The sequence below is a fragment of the Rhipicephalus microplus genome, chromosome X, assembly GCF_043290135.1.
Source record: "Rhipicephalus microplus isolate Deutch F79 chromosome X, USDA_Rmic, whole genome shotgun sequence".
In the NCBI taxonomy this organism is placed as follows: domain Eukaryota; kingdom Metazoa; phylum Arthropoda; class Arachnida; order Ixodida; family Ixodidae; genus Rhipicephalus; species Rhipicephalus microplus.
Genome location: NC_134710.1, coordinates 338315681 through 338338586, shown reverse-complemented (window position 1 = coordinate 338338586; position 22906 = coordinate 338315681). Strand labels below are relative to the sequence as shown.

The 22906-nt window shown below is 51.2% G+C and overlaps 1 protein-coding gene across 39 annotated transcripts in view; it reads left to right on the top strand.

Annotated features, from left to right (window-relative positions):
- Positions 1-22906, top strand: part of CaMKII (Calcium/calmodulin-dependent protein kinase II) — a 243703-nt gene that overhangs the window by 70259 nt on the left and 150538 nt on the right. The window lies entirely within an intron of this gene.

The window sequence follows — 22906 nt, the reverse complement described above, 5'->3', positions numbered from 1 at the left end:
TCGGCCCTGCACGCGCTCGGCTGACATTTTGCGCTTTCGTACTTGCTCCTCACAAACAGCGAGCGGTGTTTTTTTCGCCTAGGGAGGGGAGCCCCCTTCGAGACGCGCGTGGCTCGGGCTCCGGCGAGTTGCGACGGCCACTGTGACGTCAATGCGGACGGACCTTCTGGCGTGCCTGATTCGTCCGGGTGGCTTAAAGGCCACCGCGTCGCCTCTCGGACATTCCCGATGCGGGTTTTCGCGGCCGGGGTAGCAGAGGCCCCTTGCGCATATGCGGCGGGCCCGAGAGGCTCACAAGCGACGGCCGCTACGTGTTGGGGCCGTGCGGGCCGGCTATTTTCGCCTACATCGCGCGCTGCTTCGACGCCGTGCACGGTATCGTGCTCGCGCGCGGTTCTTCGCCGATGCGCTCGGCGGGAGCCCCGGAGGAAGACGATCAATCTTTCACAACGCTGGTCCCCCATCCGGGCGTGTTTGACCGGTGCCAGCGCGCTGTAAGCGATGAGCGCCGCTGACCGACGCGAGAAGCGCACAAGTGCTCGCTTCTCCTAAATGTATGCCCCCGCATCTTTTTTTTTTTATTTCCTGGCCTGTCTGTTCGATGCTTTGCAGAGACGAGTATTGCCTGTGTTCGAGGATGTTTCCAGTGATGCGATAGGTTCGCCGATTGCGCCAAGACGGGAAACCTGCTACATCCTGCTACATTTCCTTCTTTTTGCGCATACACTGCGCCGAATTACAAGATACTATCGAAAAAACGGGCGCAGCGCGTCGCCGGCGACAACACGTGGTTATGGGGGGCCTGTGACGTTCCAATGTTGCCACGTGGGAGGACAATCAGTGTCTGACCGGGGGGGGGGGGGGATAAAATATTTCTGGAAATCGTGAAAAAAACAGCGATTTTCAAAAAAAAATTATAGCTTTAGGTAAACATTGCGTGGCCGGGAGCCGGCTTCTTGGGCTCATCGTAAAAAGTATCTCTCCGTGTTCAAACTTGCCGCCTCTGCTGGCTCCTCCCTTTAAAGACAAGCGCACAAAAAGCAAATGTTTGAAGGCCGTTTCGAGGCGTCTGATTGGCTGTGGCCGCCATGTTGCCCCAGCTCGCCTCGCCATTGGCCCGATGGGGAGATCGTCGTCTGCTGCTTGTGCGTCGCGAGTACTACATGGCTGTCGAAAATTGCTACTTCGTGACGTGTTAATGGCTCGACGATCACTTAGGATATAATTAGGCTTTAGTTACGCTTTAGTTAGGAACTGTATTCCGTGCCAATTGGCTGTGCCCTCGCCATCTCCGACGTCAGCGTAGCTCTGGCCGACTGGACTCACCCTACGTTATCTCCTGACGCCGATCTTTGACGACAGCGTAGCTATGACCGACTGGGCTTGCTCTACGCCATCTCCTGACGCCGACAAGAGCTCTCGCAAGTGGTGCCCCGTCCTCGGACTCCTGTGACCGTGTTTGCACCTTTTCTATCTCTCCTATCCCCTCGAAATGTCGTCGCTCTCTGGCATACCTCATCTCTCCTTCTCTCTCTCAACCCCTTTATTGCTATCCTTTTAATCCCTCCTCACACCCATCCCTTGTGAGCTACTGTGGAGGTGTCGCACCCTTATGCAGACAGTTGCGGGGCTCATTTTTATTTTATTTTCCTTCTTATAAATATAAACACTTCCCCCTGTAAGCGCATGCATGCTCGCTCAGATTACTACGAGCGCAACGCGTCACTGGAGGAGTCGTCTTTAGGCTTAAGTCCGCTGACGGTGAGACGAACTTTGCGGGCGAGAACGACGCGCTAGCGTGCTCGTGGAAACGTGCTACTTCGCAGGTGACGAAGCACATCATTCGCTAACACCTCGGAACCGCGGACGGGCATTTTACGCATCGGCATCGGACTCCACAGGCAAACTCGTCAAACCCCGTCCACTTCCGAGACTGCTCGGAACAGCGGCTGTAGCAGTTTTGCTCTTCGGCACTCGGAAATGCGATACCAAGCGCAGTGCGCGCCGATTTTTAATGTTTTTTTGTCATCTTAGCTACACATTTCGCGCATCGTCTCCGAACGCCGCCGCCAAGTGCCTCACGCGCCGGCGGCACTGTCCACGTGGCCGCGCACTTCACGGTTATATATGGAGTGCTGTCAATAAGCTTATGTGATGTGATTTAGACGTGCTTGGGCTCTTTCATGCACGGTATCGCCGCGAGCGTCTACGAATGTTCCGAGACAATGAGAGCCTCGTAAATTAGCGTTTTCGCGACCCCTAAAAACTGAAGCTGTCCGGGCGACCCCCATGCCCACACCACGTGCTGCATTGAGACTCGAGCGCATCTGTAGTGCCATGGAGTTCCTTGCTCGGTGAAGGAAAAACACTACTCTCTGCAGCCCTTGACAAGATGTCAGGCAAGACAACCAACTAGATAGCAGCTCATCTCCAGTTAAAAAAAAAAAAATATGCAACAGTGTTGCTATATAGTCTTCAATAAGAATTTCTATGGTGATTTATTTGTTCTTCAATAATAACTGCTCTCCTACATTATTTAGGCGGCCAGAAGGCAGCACCAATTCGTAGTTGGTTGCATCATGTATTAAAAAAGTGCACTAGAAAATTTAAAATGAGGTTGGCTTAATATTCTGTGATGTTATACAAACATCTCCAAACATTCAGTATTGCACAGAGCTTTTTAATTCAAAAGTGTCCCTCCTTAGTTAACTGCTTTGCTTCACATGGTCCCACTTGGCAGTGAGCCTTAACCTATAGTGGCTAGAAAGGTTATACTTAACCTGCTCTAAAATGCATTTTCGGTTGCTCCGAAAGTCGTTTTACCCGCTCTGACTCGCATTTTTGGCTGCTCCAAAATGCACTTTTTTTTTTCGCTAAAAAAATCTGCTCTGAAACAGCACAAACAGTCACATCACTCATTCGCTGGCGTATCTATACATATAGGCAAGCATATGTGATCAGCGTACCGATGCGTTGACGTGTTATATTAGAGGCAAAAAAAAAAAAAAAAAAACATCCGTGTGTATTGCCGTCGCGAAACCCGCTAGGTGACAAGTCTAACTTAGTGACTGCTCCAGCGAAACTTTCGTCGAAAAAGCTTCCCTTATATTAGTTCGCCGGAACCCCACATTTGCGCACCCATGTTCCGTATTCATTGAAATTGTAGAGACCGGTGGCGTTTTGGAGACCGAATCTCTCTTGACTCTGAATCGGTGTAAACGAGATAAAAATAGCGACGGAGTTCGAACGTCACTTATCAGGTTTTTTTTTAATATGAAGCGATCGCATGAAATGTGCAAGACTTGCATCTATAGCTTTGCGCTCTCTCTAGTTGTCGTCAACTTCTGTGTTTGCAGCTAGTGAAGTAATAAGTCACTCTAAAGAGTGCCACGATGAAGTAGCCGGAGGGTGCCTCCTTACGCGCTGAAAACAGTGTTGCACACAGCACAACTATGCAGGCGAGGATGCAGTCCCGGCTTTCGTCAGTTCGCCTTCATATCAGTATCTGCAAACAAGTATATCACTACAAACAAACAAACAAACAAACAAACAAACAAACAAACAAACAAACAAACAAACAAACAAACAAACAAACAAATAAATAAATAAATAAATAAATAAATAAACAAAATATAAAATCATTGCCAGTCCTCGATCTATTGAATGAAATATGAAGTTTTAATGAAATAAAAGCTTTATTGAAGCTTTAAAAATGTAGCGGGCACACAAAAGAAGAAAACAAACAAGAGAAGTCTCGAGGAGAGGCTGAAGCAAGCTATGTAACGTACAGCGTGCAGGAGTCTAGATTTTCTTCAATTCAATTCAACTGCCAAAGTAAGAATGTCAACGGGTTCTGTGAAAGCGCTCGTGTTCGTTGCTTTTTTTTTTCCGTCCTCGCGTGATACTGAGCTGTTTGTTTGGTACGAGTCAAATAGGATTTGACGCCAGTCGAACGAAATACGGGTTACGAGCTGTGAAAAGAGGCGGTGGGAGTGGCACCGCTGCTGAGCGCCGGTCACTGTACTAGTTTTGCAATTTCAGAGGTTCTGTAGAAAGATCCTGACGGCTGCCCGAGGAAGACCGGGTGGTCGTTTCTCGTGCTGTATACAGTAAGTATACTGAGCGCAAAAAGCGTTTGGTGTCTCGCATTTTTTGAGACACCGTCCTTTGACAAGCAAATTAATTTAACACGTCTTCCTGTCATAATCTCTATCCTTTCTGGTGGCCCTGGTACCCAAGAGAACAAACAATGTATGTGGTGTTGAAGATAATCAACCATAACCTATTAATATTCGTTGTTAATGTTTTTAATTGGAAAATAAATTAGTGCACACAAATGTAATTTCTGATTGAAGTGGACCGCTGACCTAACACCGTATAAGTCTCGTATAACTGCACACTACACCCCATATGATTCTAAGCTGAGCCCTACCGCGGTGGTCTAGTGGTTATAGGCACTCGGCTGCTGACCCGCAGGTCGCGCGATCGAATCCCGGCGGCGGCGCCTGCAAAATGCTGTGGGCTCGTGTTCCCAGATCTGGGTACACGGTAAAGAACCCCAGGTGATCGAAAGCTCCGGAGCCTTCCACTGCGGCGTCTCTTATAATCATATGATGCTTTTAGATGTGAAACAGCTTTGACTAGCCTGTGTAACGCTGTCCCTCCGTCCGCACCGCGCTCCCTTGGCCGCAGGTGTTTGGGCGGTGCCAAGTAGGTCATGCCTTCCCTCTCAGTGCGCGCGCGTTGACGTCACTCTCTTCCTAGTTTGTCGCTCCTCGTCGCGTGTTATCTCTCTCGCTTCACCTTCCGCTCGCAATGTTCGATCTCTCGACTCTCTCCACCGCTCGCAACGCGTGGGCCTCACGTGGGCATCATCTCACCAGCGCCACCTTTCTCCATCTGTCGGCGAGAAGCTGTGAGCCGGCGGGTGCGCGCGCGGTACCGACAATGTGGACAGCGCACCGTTGCTTGCCGAGCGATCGCGGCATGCTTCCCGCTAGTGTGCGCGTACCTTTCCTGGCTGTCGCCCGCGTTGCCAGGGTTAGCGAAGACGATCGACGTCGACACCGACGAGACGCGAGCCAGGGAAGCCGAATAAAAGACCAGCGACACCGACGAGGTGCGAGTCAAGAACACCGATCGTGTTCGAGAATACAGACGGTACGCGGGTAACACCGACGAGATACGAGCCAAGGAAGCCGAGTGCAAGTGTCTTCAACACGTCCCGCCTCCCTTTTCTTGGCGTTTCAAACAAACGTTTACTCGAGTAAACGCTTCACTGAGTTTCGCTTCAAACCGTTCTCCCAGCGCCCGCGTCGACGCCCGTTTCTACTGGGTCAATGCCGTGCGCACCGCTGCTGCTTCGTATCCCACCAGGATTCCGTTCGGGGATATTGTCCGCAGTTTCTCTTTTTTTCTTCCACTTTTATTCGTCTCAATTTAGGTGAGCATCACTACTTACTGTTATGAAATCACAATGTCCTCTGTGGTTTCCTTGGCCTAAGTGTCTGTGTTTTTCATTAGTTGTGTGAGTCATATGAGCGGCTGTGTGTCACATTAACTACACGTGAACTTAAGCAAGTGATGTATCTTGTTGAATACACGCAAGGTGTCTCGGGAAGTTTTCAGTGCGTGTTTTCACTTTCCGGAGTTTATATGGCATATGGTTATGTCGACGTTTAGTTTCAAGCCACCTGCGGTTCTCAAGCCGGAGGCTGTGCGTGTGTTTGTGTGGCGTCTTTACATCACCGGCAGAGAGTGCATGCGGGTTCATCGGGGGTTTCGAAAGGTCGTATAGCGGCAGTCAGGGGGCGCTATATCTTCCGTGATGGGAGTGGGTGCCGTCACCTATCTCTCTATATTTTAATTTTGTTGGTTAGCGTAGTCTTGTCAAGCAGCGTGCTTTCGCCCCCTTTCGCCACGACGCGCCACTGGGCGGATAAATGGACGACGCTCGTTTCGGCACTGTACGGGAGAGAACAAATGGGTGCTCCGAGGTGGCTATTTGCAGCCGTCGGGAGATCGAAGCGTTTCGGGCCATCGATCTTCTTGCAACCCTCGCCGCCCTTTTCATTCTAGTCCTCGCTGTCGACAAGGGGCTGGGAAAGAAGAAAAAAGTGACAGGCGGCACGTACGCAGTGGCTCATTCGCGAGCAGGCAAAACGCTCCGTGTGCACGGCCGAGATTCTCCCATTTGCGAGGCTTCTTTAACCCCCCCCCCCCCCTCCTCAACTTAGCGGCGCTTGTTCTCACTTTTGCGCAGGCAGTGAAAGATGGCAGCGCCGAAGCCCTAGTTGGCCGTCAGAGGGGAGTGTCTTCTTTCAGTGTAATACGCGCAATTGAGACGCCGCCTTCGGTGTATATAGCGCCAGTGCGACAGCGACTTCTAACACGCTCTGATCAAGGGGCAGCCGAGAAAGGCGTATTCGGAGCGGGTTCGCTCGTAGAAAGGGCGCCATCGCAACCGAGGGTGGGTCGGTCTGTTTTCGCGCCGTCTTGTGCACGCGACGCTTGGACGACGGAAATAAGCGCGTGCGTCTGCATTGGGCGAGCGTTCGCGCGAAGGGAGCACACTGCAGAGGGGGGGCATTGCCGGTAAAAAAGCGTTCAACGAAAAAGCGCGCCTCGGAAGAAGTCGGCTGAGCCGTGTTGCGTGCGCTGCACGTGTGCTGTAGCCATACGAGAAGTAACTCTTCTTGTTGTTCCAGAGGCTCGGTCGAAGAACTATAGCCAACGAAGTTACGTGCGTAGCCATGGGAACGGGGTGGTGCGGGGCGGCCGCTTTTGTGTCGTAAGGTCATTTGCGTGTTTTCTTTCTTTAGCCGTTCATGTCGCTGCTTTCGGTGCCTGGCGGACCCTTCCATTTTCTCGACAGCGTGAGCGCCAGTGGTGGCGTGTGGTATTTCTTAATATATTGCGAGAATGTGGCAGTGTGCTGCCGTCTCCGAATATGTAATTCTGTGATGTGAACGTGTGGCATTGTGTATGCTACACAAAGCGTGTGCTGCAAATTTAAAAAGTTCCAAAGGGTAATCTGGGAGGGCCTTTTTACGTTTTGTCATCCCGGACCGGTCAAGTCAGTCCACAGGGCCGATGATGCGATAATAATCACCATTACCTCTGACAATCTGGGACGCAGTCATTTATATAGTTGCTGGACGTTTCGACGAACGCGTTTATGATCTCGATATTTGGTGTTGTATATATACCGAAACGTGCTTACGTCTTCGCGGCAACACAACCGTCGGGCGCATATGTCGAGATGGTTGCGCGTGCCGCCGCATGGCCACTGATCGAAAGCGTGCGCCACCGCTCCTCTCGGTGCTTCCGTGCTGTGCATTTGTTTGCCAGCCTCTCAATCCAGCCCCTTTTCCGGCTGGCGCGCACATTGTCACATAATCGGGTCGGCTTCCAACATTCGAGGTCGAATCCGCCGCCATCGCTGCTCCGATCGTTGAGGCTGGTGTGTTGTTTCGGCGAGCTGTAGCAGATAGGGAAATCGGTTCGTGTGTCCGATCTCGGGAAATGAGCCACTCTGCGATAGGCGGCGAGCGTTCGCGCAGCAAACTTCGCGGGGCCTTGGCGCGAATGGCTTACCAGTCGCCGGCGACAAAACCCACGGTCCACATTGTTCAGCGCCCGCCTGCTGATCTCGCTTTCGTTTCTCGGATGACGGCGCACTTTGGGCTAGCGTGCTGCGGCTACGCGATCGGTGTGCGAGGAGTGGGCTTCGACATGGCGCTAACCCCATGCGCTTGGTAGAAGAGGCCGCTTCGAGCGCGCAGAGACGTCCAGCGTGCGGTTCGAAATGCTTGTTATCGTGAGGTTTGTTCGTCGGCGTTTAATGTGAAATGTTTGTTGGTCATTTGGCGCGGGCCTTTAACAAACGCCGCACTTTTCATCTCAGTGCCGCTCCCCGTGATGCTTGCTCTCGCTAACTCATGCACGGTTCTGAACACATAACTGTAAATGCGGAAGCAAAATGACGTCACTTTGTGTGGAATGGAGCTTCGATGATGTGGCGGAACAAGTCGTAGTTTGTTTCTTTATTGCATAGTTTTGTACACTTTCCCCAGCTACTGACTGATGACGGTGATATGACGAGGTCACCGGCCTGTCACTGTTTTGAATTATTCAAGCTGCAATATATAGACCGGCAATGTGGCCGGGCAACGGTGTTAGTTGCGACCTCAACGCTATTTGACTAGTGCGGAAGCTTCATCCTTAGCTTATGTGCGCTATATTAGGCTTGCCTAGCGCACATTTGGAACGTGCGTTATGGTTCTCACACAACTGGCTAATAAAATTGGGATATTCATCCTGCCCACGACGTTATTACAAGTGACCCCCTATACTTATATTCATTCATCTGCTCTGTCGAAGTGGATAACTTAAGCATGCACGTGTAGAGAGACGGTGGCACTGTGAAGAGATCGGCATTTGCTGCGAGGCAATGTCAGCGATTGCGTGGCGTTCCCGCCGCATCCTATAGACCATTCACGGAAACTGCTGATGGACAGGCCGCACCTCCTGGGTGAACACCCTTTCCAGCGTATACACAGTCATGGCTCGCGCTTCCCAACCATGACTGTTCTTCGCACTGCAAAATGCAGAACATAGTGAGTTACTTGGCTTTTCCAGGAGCATATATATTTGGGCGAGTTAACGTCCCATTTTGTTCATTTGGTAGCGCAACGCTTCGTCTTTCTTCGTCTTTGTTAGTGTTGCTCTACCAAATCATGAAAACTGGTATTTTTGTCTGCGCCTGTTGTTCTTGTTGATTTCTGGGGAACAAGATGGCCCCTATGGACTTTGTTGCGTGGCATGGGGCCTTTGCAGTTGGCGCAATGGTTTCCTTTCCGCGGCGGGTATGCGTCTTGATTGCGGTGACGAAGCGAACGAGACGTCAAGCTGCTGCGCACAGATAGAGCGTTGCGATGCTTATTGCGGCTGTCGTCCGAGTGCGCTGCAGTGTGTTCTGGTTGCTTGCGAGATATACGTGGCCTACCAGGGTCCCGCTCCGAATCCACTTCAAATGCACAGCTGCTCGCCCCACGCGCGCACGCGCATATTAGGGTCTTGCGGAGGCTCTACTGCGGCGCTTTTAGAGTCCCTCGCAGAGTTCTTCTTTTTCTTTCTTTTTTCGCGCAGCGGTGGCCGTTTGCGTGGGCACAAAGTACGTTAACGTCCATCGAATTTGCAGCTGCTTGACGGCGAACGGCATGCTTTGCGCACCCGGTCTTTTCCTCTCTCCGCGCGAGCGGCTTCGGAGTGGCTCAAGCGGCGCGCTCGGCGAAGCGCACTTAGTGACGCTCGGTCCGCCGGCTGCCGGGGGTGGCCGCCTCTTGAGAGCCTTTTTGTTCAACGCCCCGTCCTCTTCCACCCGTCCCACTTCTTAACCACTTTACTTCCCCCTTCTGGCGCGCGGGCGCGTGTTTCTCCGCATCGCATCCGTGCGCGAGGCGAAGTACGCTTCACAGGGGCGCTGCGTTTGTGTGTGCGCGCCCGATCGCTTTATGGACGTGCTGTTGTGCGGCGGCTGAAATTACATTTTGACCGGGCTTTCTCGGCGATGGCAGCCTTTCTTTTGTTTTGCCTCGTCTCGTTTGCAGTGGAACTCTTTTTTTTTTTCTCTATAGCGGCTTCCTCGCTTTCTTCTTCCCTCGGTGCGTGCGCATTGTTAGTTAGGGCAATATAATTGACTCCTCTCGCCGCGTGCAATATAGCTGGGCATTTAGCGGCTGCTTTTCTCCGCCTTCGAAAGTGCTCTTCTCAATGCGCTTTATACAGTCCCCGTGCTGAAGGTCTCTTTTTTTTTGCTTTCTTGGGTGCCTCGCGCTCGTTTACGAGTGCAGCTTGAACACCTGCGCACTCACGCCGAACGGCTCCAACGCCTTCTTACTTTAACTGCTTAGTGATTAGTCCCGGTCTCAATAACCAGTGTTACAGTAGTGAGAACAGAATGCAAACTACTGAATTCTTCTGGGGATCGTTGATTTGCGGTAACCTAATTTCACCGTGTGGGGGCTCTTGGCAATGTAGTTAATTGCATCGGACTTGTGGGTATACGATAGTACTACACAGGCCGCGCCTACTGAGCAATTGATCCGGACGCTGGTATTGTGTATGATACGCTGGGCAGCACTTGTTCTGCTTTATCCATATAAAATGTTCGGACTTGGTTGCTCGTGCTTTCACGTTCCCAGCTTGGAACTGCAGAGCAGTAGGGATGGTAGTTTCAATGAGATAGCGTTATGTTAACGCGTTTCAACAACTTTGAATGCTGGTATATAATAGAAAACAGTGCAAATATTTTTATAGTTCCAGCTAATCGCGCCGTGTTTCACCGAACGTTGGTATACTCGTGGTTCTGTTAAAACTTTATTTTTTGTACTGATGTTTGGATTGCCCACGTATATTTGTTTTCCTCGCAGCCTGCCTTTATTAATGGTGTTCTTTGTGCTCTTTTAATGCGGCTGACCAGCACGTGATGCCCGCAGTGGTGACATCGTGGCATGCCTTGGCGTACAATTCTTTCCACTCATTAGGCAGCGTTGAGTTCTAGAACTATCAACAATATTTCGATAACTTCTTATTGGGTGTATGTCGTCGTCCTGACCTGTATATTAACACGAAAGTGTTCAATGTCGGGATCCATCATGATTTCGCGGACGTACTTCCGTCGCGGAAGTGACGTTGAAAAATATATACTAAATATGGCAAACAAAAAAATGCCAGGCCTGCGCGGAAGGCGCAGCACAGTCGCAGCGAAAGCTAGAAGAGCGGCCTTTCAGAGCCTTTTTTTTAAAACACTCATTGGGTAACTGCAGCAAGCACAGTTGCTTGATGCCCACTACGGCATTAATAATAATAATTTTAGGGTAGTATAGACCGGAATTCGCTATGCTATTCTTCATCATTCTTCTGAGAAGCGTGGTATCCGCTAAACTTGAGCAAGGAATTTCGTGCCAATTGTTCATGCAGTGGCTGACGACGATGAGAAATTATGCCTGAAGTTGATATGCGCCACAGTTAATAGCTGAACAAAAACATGCTTTTGTAATGGGTTTGAGCATTGGACGACCAACTCGTTATACGCTATTCGCATTGTGCGACGACTGCTTGTTTTTTTTTGTTTTTTAAACGCTTTATAGATCGTATTGACGCGATTGCTTTCCCGACATCAAGCCGGCCTGAGGCAAGTTTGCAAACAAATCCCAAGCACTGGCGTAGCTCAGTTGTAGAACACTGGGTTGGCACCCAGAGGACCCGGGTTCAAGCTTCACAATGTCATTTATACTAAGTTTTTTTTCTTTTGAATTTCGTGCCATGTGGTTTCGCATACCGGCGGCGGACACCTACGGCGCTGCGTGAGATGCGAGTTGTGATCTCACAACAGCTTTCGCTGTAAAGACCAGAAGGCAAGCATCTGTCGCGTGCAATCAAACCAGCAACCTCTCGACTTCCAGCGCACGGCGCTAACCACTACGCCGCAGAGAGTACATTGTCTGGAATGCTAACGGCAAGTCATTTATATACACCGTTTGGCAGTCCTCAGAGCTTTGAAACTTCAGCGCGATTTCGTTATCAGTGGTGATATGGCGCGACGGGCTCGCGTTGGGCGCGCTCTTAAGGCTTTAAGAAGCGCCGCGTGCCCGCAGTTTGGTTTCTCCAGCGCGCGCGTTTATGAGACTCTTTATGCGGGAGAGGACGGAAGTCACTTCGCACGCTGCCACGGCCGCGTCTACGAAAGGAGCGCGCTGCTAGCACACGGTGCAGGAAGAATTCTGACAATTCGCTTGTGACTTAGAGCGCGCTTTAAGTGTCGAGCTGTGAGGTTAATCTGCGCTCGTACTATGTATGCTAATTTCGTGCGTGCTTTCTTCTTGAGGTGTGCGCTGCAAGTTTGGAGCTGCTTGCTGTTCCTGACGTGGCATTGCACTTCGTTGCTGTTGCTGAAACAATGCACAATGAACTCTCTACTACTTCTGTAAAGACACGTTTCACTTTCGTGTTATACCGATTCCTATATAGGGGGATCAGCCTCGTTTTTTTGTTTGCTTGACACTTTTCTGGGAAGCTATAATTTTTTTGCGTTCCTTGTTTCTTTCATATACGACCCCCCCCCCCCCCCCCCGCCTCCCATTTTTCGCTTTTTTTCTTCCGCATTTGCATTGTACCACAAAAGCAGAGACCTTTCCGGAGTGTGTGCGCGCCTGAGGGCAGAGTGCATTTGATCTCGTGCCGGTTAATAGATGTCGACTACCCACCCGCCTGTCCCCGCAGGAACCTGAGATTGGCTCTGGCAGCACGGCCGGTGCTCTGTGTGTGTGCGAGTGCGTACGCGGTCCGCCACGCTATATGATGGGTGGCCCCGTCGAAGCCCTCGCGCGCCTGCTTTCGGGAAATGTGATTGGCGCTCTCCTGCCTTGCATGTCGGGCGGCGTCCTACCGCACTGCAGCTTGCACATCCGCACAGCTCCGCTCGTCTCGCTGAACGGATCGGACAGGCGCGCACTTCTTCGTCTCGCTGTACGGCTCGTCGGGGGTCACCCAGTTGGTCACCGTGCTTCCTTTGGGTCAGACGCCAAAGCCTTCCTTTTTTTCTTCCTTCCCCCGTTATGGGGTCGGATCCTCTTTTTTCGGCGCCGGTGTACCGGAGACATGTTGTGGAGCCTGTCGTCTATAATAAGCCAGCGGGATGCGAAAAACAGCGCGCCGCGGCCGCCGGTGTGTGTCGGGTCAAGTGTGCGTCCCTGATGCCGCTGCGGGAGCGCTCGATGTGCCTGTGCCCCCCCTCCCCCACCCCTGTTGGAGGTGCGCGCAGAAGCGTCTTTCGGGCCGGATATAAAAGCTGGTCGCTGTCTGTTGTGAGAGTCCACTGATCTGTCAGTGCCCCCACCCCTGTCATGCTGCGGAGAGAAAGCCGCTCGCATCCTGCCGTTTGGGCGCGGCTTTCCGGCGCGCAAGGCTCTGTGGCGAGGGAGATGCGCGACCCTGTTTCTTGGTGTGACGCAAATGGGGGGCGGAAAGAGCGTCACCGACTTCATTCGAGCGTTCCCATAGCCGCCCAGGATTTTATACCTGTTCTGAACGCCAGCTCGTACTGAAGAGACATTAAAGAATAAAATAAAAATGCAGTCTGAAGGCACTCATTTCGAATCGACTTATGCGTTTACCATTTCCCTCTTTTTATGACACGCTGTGTGCCATGAAAGTTCGGAAGGATTACGATTTCTCGCATGCGAGAGCAGTAGAAGTACATACGTGCGCATTTGTCCTGGGAAATGCGTGTCCTCTCTTCGTGCGACTGATCCCTTAATACGAATTTAGGCTTAAGGGGAACCAGACTATCGATGTCTGTTTATAGCAACACAGTCAGTAGAGTCGGACGCAGAGAACAATGTGCGTTGTGACCACCGCGGTGTCGCCAGCACACGAGATACCGTGTCGTTTCGTGTGTGGCGTTCCATGCTTCATCTCGCGTACAGCACTACTTCGGTTCCACATGGGCAACATCTCTCGCGAATTGATGAAGCCGGCGCCAAACGTCTCTTTATTCGATGGCACCTTGTATTGGGTGAAGAGCATTATTTGCTATCTGCACCATGCGTGTGTGCATGTAAACGTGTTACGTGTGATGGCTTTACAGAATAATGCAAATATTTCTATAGCATGGCAGTAAGATTGTGTGCACCTCGCGCTGTTCTGTCCGGGGCGGAACTTTCGACTGGGGAGGTGGTGAATACACGGAACAATAAGTCGCCTGTAAAGGTGTTTTGACAACACTCGGTGATGACTTGCAACGGTGAAAGGCAGGGCAGAGCACGGACTCTCAGCTTGAGCGGCGTTCTATCAGGAAGGAGCCAAAGAGGATGACGACCCAGTATAGATTGCGCTGGAGAGGGTTACCCATTGCGCAGGTCCAAGGCTTCACTACTATTACTCCGGTTACGAAAAGGGAGCCGCCTGACCTACGAGCTGCTTGTCACTGTGAGCGGGTCATGGTAGGCGAGGCCCTCCACATTGACGATGTTACGCCCTCGGTGGTGTACGTCTGAAGATAATTGTATGGGTTATATCAGGTATGTTAACCGGGCATACGCGTCGGACAAAAGGTTAGATGCCTTCGTATTTTTCCAGTAGCCTTGAAGATAGCTAGTTGCAGGGGCATATAGAGACCGAGAGCCATATATGAATGCTCAATGGAGGATCGGGAGCGTGGAAGTAGATTTGTCACCACGAATGCTCTTCAGCCGCTCTTGTCCGTGCGTTGTAAAGGTCTTGGCAAGCTCGCGACACCATTCAACAAGCTTGGCTGTGGCAGAAATAGGTGCACACTCAGGTGGGTCTGGCTTCTATGGAATAATCGTGTGATTGTGTGTGACGGGTACCTCACAATAAGAATAATGGTGAAAAACCAGTATTACTCCGAAGGGCGGTATTGTAGGCGTAGGTGACGAAAGATCGATTGGCATTGCGTGATTGGCGGGGACGTACATTGAGAGCATTTTAAAGCGTTCAGTGAGGCCATTCGTCTGCTGGTGGTAAGCAGCATTTTTCTCGGTGAACAGCATGACAGTCCTTGAGAATGGATTCGATGACTTCCAACAAGAAGACATGGCTTTGAACGGTGAGCAGCTCCTGGGGTGGGCCGTGACGCAGTATGCATCGGTGGAGCAGGAAGGAGGCGACATCATGCGCTGTATAGCCGCTGGGAGGGCGGTAGTTTCGGCGTATTGCGTGAGACGTGAACGGCAACGATGGTCCAGCGGTAATTAGCCGACGTCAGAGGAAGTCGTTCATACAAATCGTTGCCCACGCGCCCTTACGGACGGTTTGGGCAAGGTGATGGTTGCAGACCTGCTGGCGACAGGTGCGTTGAAGCTTTTCGGTGTTGGCAGTCTAGGCATGAGCAAAAACACTTCTGCACGTAGCCGTACATCTATCGCCAGAAGTATCCTTGTCAAATGCGGTGGTAAGTTTTGTATACCCCAGAGTGCTTGCAGTGCGGATCAAAGTGAAATGACTCGCATATTTCAGACAGCAGACATCGCGGTATCACAAGTAGCCGCTGGCGGACGTCGGCGTTGTAATTGGGTCGGGGCTGTGTAGGTCGTCACGAATGGTGACAAGATGGGCTTGACGACGTAACGCGCGAATGTGTGGTGTCGCTGACGGATCAGTTAGCAAGTCTATCGGTGAATCGATCTATTTATTTTTGCGCTATTCGGTAGCGACGGTGTGAGCGTTCGACTGAAGAAACGGGAGTGTAAGATAGTCATGCAGGAGGGGTCATTGTCAGGCAAGGGGGACCACGAGGGGGCATCGGCATGCTGGCGTTCGTTGCGATACAGCCCGCGGATGTCGTATAGTCTCGCAGGAGAAAGAGCCCAGTGGGTGAGGCGGCTTGAGAGATCCTTCAAAGACAACCAACCTAGTGCATGATGGTCGGAGACGATATCAGTTGGGCGACCGTACAAGTAATGTCGGAAATATGTCGGGGCCCAGATAATCGTCTGGCATTATTTTTCCATAGTGGTGTTCTCGGCTCTATTGAGCCGACTTGCGTAGGCCACGACATATTTGGGGAACCCTGGTTGGCGTTGCGCAAGGACAGTGCTTAAGCCTATGGCGCTGGCGTCTGTGTGTATATCCGCTGGGGCCCTGAATTCGCAGTATGAGAGGAGACGCCAACAAGCGATGGAGATTTGGAAACTCGTCGTTGCAATCATACGAACACAAATTTAGGCGTCTGTCATTTCCAAGGAGCTTCGTCAGTGGTGATATGATGGTGGCAGAGTTGACGCGTCGAAAGTATGTTAACAGTCATACGTAACTGCGCAGTTCTATAACAGCCGTAGATTTGGGAAATTTGGCCACGGCCCGAAGCTTGGCCGGACCAGAAAAGATTCCGCCCTTGGACATGACGTACTCTAGAATCGTCAGCTGCCGTGCTGCGAATCGGCACTTTTTCAGCTTCACTTGTAAGTCGTCGTTGCTCATACGCGTCAAAACATGCCGCAGACGTCGAAGATGGGTTGAAAAGTCCGGCTTCACTACAAACCACATACTTCGTCCTTTTGCGTCCCGCCGCGGTGGTTTAGTGGCTAAGGTACTCGGCTGCTAACCCGCAGGTCGCGGGTTCGAATCCCGGCTGCGGCGGCTGCATTTCCGATGGAGGCGGAAATGTTGTAGACCCGTGTGCTCAGATTTGGGTGCACGTTAAAGAACCCCAGGTGGTCTAAATTTCCGGAGCCCTCCACCAGGGCGTCTCTCATAATCATATGGTGGCTTTGGGACGTTAAACCCCACATATCAATCAATCAACTTCGTCCTTTTGCGAAAACTAAGGCAAGGTAGCGCCTGAGGTGTCGACGACGCTGATTGCGTGGCACATTGATGTGTCCAATGTTGAGCATTACGGTTGGAGAAATAAAATATTATACAAAATGAAATTTGCACTCATTTTCTGTCTATGTGATCGTGGCTTGTGTGGCCGGCGTCATACTTTTTTTCTTTTGAGAGTGTCTTAGATACATCGTTAACGCTAAAAGAAACAATGGTAAACTGAATTGAATACGTAAAATTTAATATAATATAATCCAACATTCTAAAAGAAGTAAACTCCGTCGCAAATAGGAAGAGGAGTTCCTCACCGCTCATGTGCACCATCGAACTTCTGTCTATACGCGCGTAAGCCGAGCGCAATCAAAGTCGGCTCTTTCCTTCTTTTAACGCGGAAGCATTTATGTGCCGTGACAAGGAGGAAACGGTCGGTCCGTTGGTCCCTTCATCACCGTCCTGACGAAAGAAATGCGTAGAAAAATTAGTATATTTGTGGTGTTGAGTTTCGAACTCGTGAACGTATACACTCCGAAGGCACGTGCCTTTTAACTGTCACTCACGCTTTCCGAATGTGAGTATACAGTTAATATGTATATAGCGTTGTGCGTGCGGTGAAAAAACAAAAGTGAACGGGTAACGTTTCTTGTGAAGGCTTCGCAGAATTTCCAGATGTTTGAACAAAAGCCCGTTCTAGGGCGATATGTGAGGCCGAAATGGAGAATGGTGCACATCCGGAACACTTGTAATTTGTGATAGTTTGATGTCAAGCAGGTGCTTAAGTGGTCGTGGGATGCGCTTTACATAGGGCGGTTCCAGACGCTCCTACGAACGCCTTGTGAAGACGCTGTGCCGAGACCGCCCGAAAACAATGTTGCTGGGAACTGGGAAGGCCGCAACATACAATCAAGCCTTGCGCCGGCGCATTACTTATAGGTACTTCCGAAAGGAAATTCTCCCGTGGATTTTTTTATTTCTCTTCGGTGTTTTGTTGTTACCCTCAGTATTTGCGCAGGCCAGTATGAAGTTTGTGCACCGTATATATGATAGAAAGCTAAACAAGTGCACGCATATAGTAGAATCATTAATTGTGAGTCATTTTTGCATTAGCTTTACGTTCTCTTGGCACGTAATGTGTCAAGAACATTTACTGAAAAAAATGGCATGATCTGAGTATGGTTGTAGGAGGATAATACTAAGTCATAGACTTGGTGCAGTCAAGTGCAGTCTGTGTGGTCATCGCTTAAATAAACATTTGCGTCATATTGTGTTAATGTTGTCCGCAACTATATAAGATAGTCATGTATCTCCCGCGCGAGCCCCTAGTGTACTTGAGCACATATACTTACACATGTATGTACGATCAAGCCGCACGCCTACGCAGCTTACACCGGCACGCTAGCTATATCGCAGTTCTTTATAAGTTAACGGAACTTACGCAAAAGGATTGTTTTTTAAGGGACAAGCTAAGCCCGAAATTGCGCAACATTTACCGTGACCACAACGAAATTGGGTAGTGTCGTGATGGCCTGCGATCTTGAAGAAACCTCTCTCCCCAACTGTATACATAGTTCCAAAGTGCGCGCGAGCCCGCGTGCATTAGTGCATACGTCCGTGCGGCGCAACTGGGCCACGTTATACCGGGCGGCTTTCGATCGGTGCCAATCGACCCGCACATTGGAGAGGCGTGCGCCGTCATCATCGATTGGAGGAGCGGCTTGCGTTAACCGCCCTTCCGACCAGCTGCATGCACGACGCACGCAAGCGCGCACGGTGCACAGGCACTGCAGATCTCGTGCCACACTCTATACAGGGCAGCCGACATCACCATGTGCGTTAAACGACCGAAAACCGATGTTGCATTGAGGCCGCCGAGGAGCGTCCCTGCGTGGAGTTTTCCCGCCGCTAACACAGGTGCACGTCCGTGCATGCACACACGAACGTGCGTATACCATACACGCGATAAGATGGTATATACCTCCAACGATAAGCCCAGCTTCGCCGACACCGGCCGGTATAGGGCTGCAAGGAAAGACGTCTCGAGATTGAGCAAGGCACACGCTGTGTGGTTCAACGCTCACCGCGTAAAGCGCATGCGCACTTTAAACTGAGCAACTCAGCCGTTGTTACTAACACAGTGGAACTGCACAGGTCTCAAGAACCACAAGAAGCGGGCTCATTTCCGCCTCTATCTTGAGACCTTTGAGTTCCTCGTTGCCGTGGTTGCCCTTCAGGAAGCCGGCACGGACGTCAAACTCACAAATTACACTACACTTCAACACAACCCGGAGACATGTATACTTGTTCACAAGCAATATACCGCCCAGGAAGTCACACTCCCCACAACACCGCCTTTCCCATACACGATGGTGTCGGTGCTGCCTATAAGGCGATCTGACCCACCTGTTCATATTTTAAACATTTACTCTCCCCCAAAGCTTAAGAACGTCACGTTCAGCGCAACTTTCACACAAGCTATGCAGGTGGCAGGACGGGACCCCCTCCTGATCATCGGCGACTTCAATGCCCCAAGCAGGTTATGGGGTTACTCACGAGAGGACACGCGTGGAAGGAAGCTTGCGGAACTTCTTTCTACACTTGGACTCACCCTCCACACTGATCCCGCCAGCCCAACACGTGTAGGCAACTCTGTTCAACGAGATACTTGCCCGGACCTCACAATTACACGCAACATACGCCATGCCGACTGGCTGAACACACAGGACACTCTCGGTAGTGATCATTGTGTATTAAACACAACCGTGTACATGCGTCCCTTAAAACGCCCACTTACACAAGCTCATATCCCAGACTGGACAACTTTCCGCACCACTCTACCTATTGTAGACCCTCTCCAGTCGGGATACGACACCTGGTCTAAATCACTGACGTCTACACTGAAACAACACGAACAGCTGATACAGCTCACGGAAACTCAAACGGACGTGGACAACCACCTCCTCCATCTTTGGCAGGCCCGCCGCAGCCTCACCAAACGGTGGAAAAAACAGAAACATAACAGACGCCTCAAGAAACGCATCCTAGAACTCACGGAGCAAGCTGCGGAATATGCTGCTCAGCTAGCCGACACTAACTGGGTGGACAGGTGCAACACGGCTGCACGCCAGATGTCTGGTCGCAACACGTGGCGCCTGTTTCGCGCTCTCATCGATCCAACACAAACACGCACGGAAACTCAACGTCACTTACATAAGGTCATGCACAACTTTACAGGAACGACAACACAGCTGGCAAACACGCTCAGGGACCGATACCTGTGCACCACCAAGGACCCCCGGACGGCCGCATACTCCTACGCAGGCAAAAAGAACACGCAGTTGGACACCCCGTTCCAGCTCCACGACCTCCAGGCGGTCTTACGCAAGATGAAGCGTGGCACTGCACCAGGGCGTGACCAGGTTACGGTCAAACTGTTGGCCAATCTTCCCGACGCAGCCTACGCCACGCTCCTCAAATACATCAATAGCATTTGGGACGGAGAAACTCCTCTCCCTCTTGAATGGAAATCAGCTCTCGTGACCTTCATCCCGAAGGCAGGTAAACCTATTGACGTGGAGAACCTTCGCCCCATCTCCCTCACGTCTTGTGTCGGCAAGCTGATGGAAACGATGGTGCGCGACAGACTCTCCGAGTTTCTAGAAACACAGCACACTTTTGCGGACACCATGCTTGGATTCCGCCCTCAGAAGTCAGCCCAGGATATACTTCTACAGCTCCACCATGACATATTAGATCCTGTTGAATGCCCCCACAATGACAAGGTAGTCCTGGCCTTGGATCTTAAAGGGGCATTCGACAACGTGAAGCATGAGGTAATCCTTGACCACCTCAGTCAGACCAACTGTGGTTATAAAACATTCAATTATGTTAGACAGTTTCTTACAGACCGTCAAGCCTACATACGCATACAAGATGAGGAACATGGGCCTTACGTCATCGGCTCGAGGGGAACTCCTCAAGGCGCGGTCCTCTCTCCCCTCCTATTTAATATAGCCATGCTTCATCTTCCCCCCAAATTGGCTTCTTTACCAGGGATACATCACGCTCTTTACGCGGATGATATCACGATCTGGGCCACGCAAGGTAACCTGGGTCACATGGAGTCATGCCTGCAAGCAGCAGCGACTGTAGTCGACGACTACGCAACCTACTGCGGACTCCAGTGTGCCCCGGCTAAGTCAGAATTTGTGCACGTACGTCCCTCCCCTCAGGACACAACTCAGCTCCATATCAGTCTTCCCTCGGGACCGATCCGTGAGGCCAAGGAGATCCGCGTCCTTGGCCTCTTCATACACCACCAACGCAAGGCCGACACCACAAAAGCCAAACTTCGCACGGTGGGAGACCAGGTGGGCCGTATGGTCCGCCGGGTCTCCAACAAGCGGGGCGGATTACGAAGCAGGGATGCAATGCGGCTTGCCCATGCTTTCGTAACGAGTAGAATACTCTACTCGACTCCCTACTTGCACCTACGCAAACACGAGGATGATCAACTCGAGGTCATCCACCGTAAAGTTATCAAGCGGGCTCTCGACCTCCCTATCACCACGTCCAACCAGAGACTTCTGGCCCTAGGCGTGGTGAATACCTACCGGGAACTTCGAGAAGCCCACCTCGTTAACCAATACACGCGCCTTGCACAGACCCATTCCGGTCGCCGCCTCTTGGACCGAATACACATCAAACACGATTACTATATTGAGGAAAGGGTGAGAGTGCCAGAACCTTGGAGACGCGCCCTCCGGGTCCGACCCCTTCCCCGCAACATGTCCAAAGAAAACCACAGTGGTCGCCGCCAGGCGCGCGCGGAAGCGTTGCAGCGACACTTTGGTCAAGAGCAACACGTGTGCTACGTGGACGTTGCCGGCCCGCACCATGGGGGGTGGTATACTGCCGCAGTCATACACAACGCAAACACCGTAAACGGGCTCACTTTCAAAGCCTACAGCGCAACACACGCGGAGGAGATTGCCATCGCTCTGGCTCTCACCTATCCCTCTTCTAAACATATCATCACCGACTCACGAGGGGCCTGTCGGAACTATCAGCTAGGGTGGGCTTCACCGCTTGCTCAGCGCATACTGGAACCTAGCTGCCGATACGTTAATCCAACTCCGCGAAATTTGGTTTGGGCACCCGGTCACCAAGGACTCAGGGGTAACGAACAGGCCGATCAGGCCGCCCGCGCACTCTTTTCCCGGGCTATCTCCCTGTCTTCGGAAGCCTACTCGCAATCAGACAATTCGGCCCTTTCATTCAAAGATATTACCAGTTACTACAAGGAGGAGCACCGGCGCTATCCAGACCCTTGTAAGGGACTGCATCGCGCTGACGAGTGCCTCCTTTTAAAACTGTTTACCAATACTGTACTGTGCCCGGCGGTGCTAAAACATTTCAATTCATCCTTTGATGGCACGTGCCAGTTCTGTGGTGAGGTGGCTGACACCTTTCACATCGTCTGGGCGTGCCAGTCTAATCCATCTATCCCCCCCAACCCCAATCCCACGAGAGAGGACTGGGAGGCGGCCCTGCTCGGCTGTCAAGACCTTAAGGCCCAAGAGGCTCTGGTTCAACGGGCGCGGGCGGCGTTGCTTGCCAATGGAGCCCCGGAATAGGGGTTCCACCTAGTGCTGTGAGGGTAGGAGGCCAATAAGGCCCCAACCCAATCACCTCTCTGTAACCATTTAATGGTTATTAAATGTTTTCACCACCACCCACTTTAAACTTACGGGCACTCTTGCATCTGGATAAGAAATATACAATGCCGGGATGTGATCGCGTCTGCTCAGTTTTGCTACTTTCTCCCACTATGCTGTATACGATCTGGCGCTGCTGTAGCAGGAGGCATAAAGCCCCCGTACTTCGTAAAAGCACCGCCATCTGCTCTGCCCCTCACCGCCTCCTCTCCGGCGCGTTGCCTTTTTTTTTTTTTTCTTTCGCTTGTGACAGTGGCGCCTCCTGTAACGTGCCACGAGCTTGCAGTTTGCTTTCGAGTCGGTGAGAAGAGGAAGTGGCGCAGATCAAAAGAACGCTGTACTTTTCCGAAGGTGTAGGGGCAGTGCACGGTGCCTATACTCAATTGCAACCTAGGGAAAAAAAAGTCAAACTTTATGTTTTTGTAGTAACATCGAATGTTTAATTCTTAACGTGATATGTGTTTACATCAGCCTAGAAAAGGTATCGTTCGAACGGAAACCAGCTACCTGTTTTTCACAGGTGACAGGCAGGCGCGCCATGGCTCTGTGGATGTGAGATACCATTTTTTTGCCGTCGCTGTCATGTTATATATATGTAATTCGAAGGTCGTAGGTTCGATTCCTGCTTACAGTTGGTAATTTTTTCATCCACTTTTCTTTCTTCTTATTTACATTCCATTAATGTTAATAACTTCCCCTGTACATTCCTTGGCATTACTGTCTGTTATATCTCATTATTATTGTGTTAAAAACACGGAAAAACGAGCCCTTAGGTATACATTTCTTTCCCTTATTTCATTGAACGAGGGTCTCGTACTGGCAGACTTGGTGTGTTTAGGTTGTAT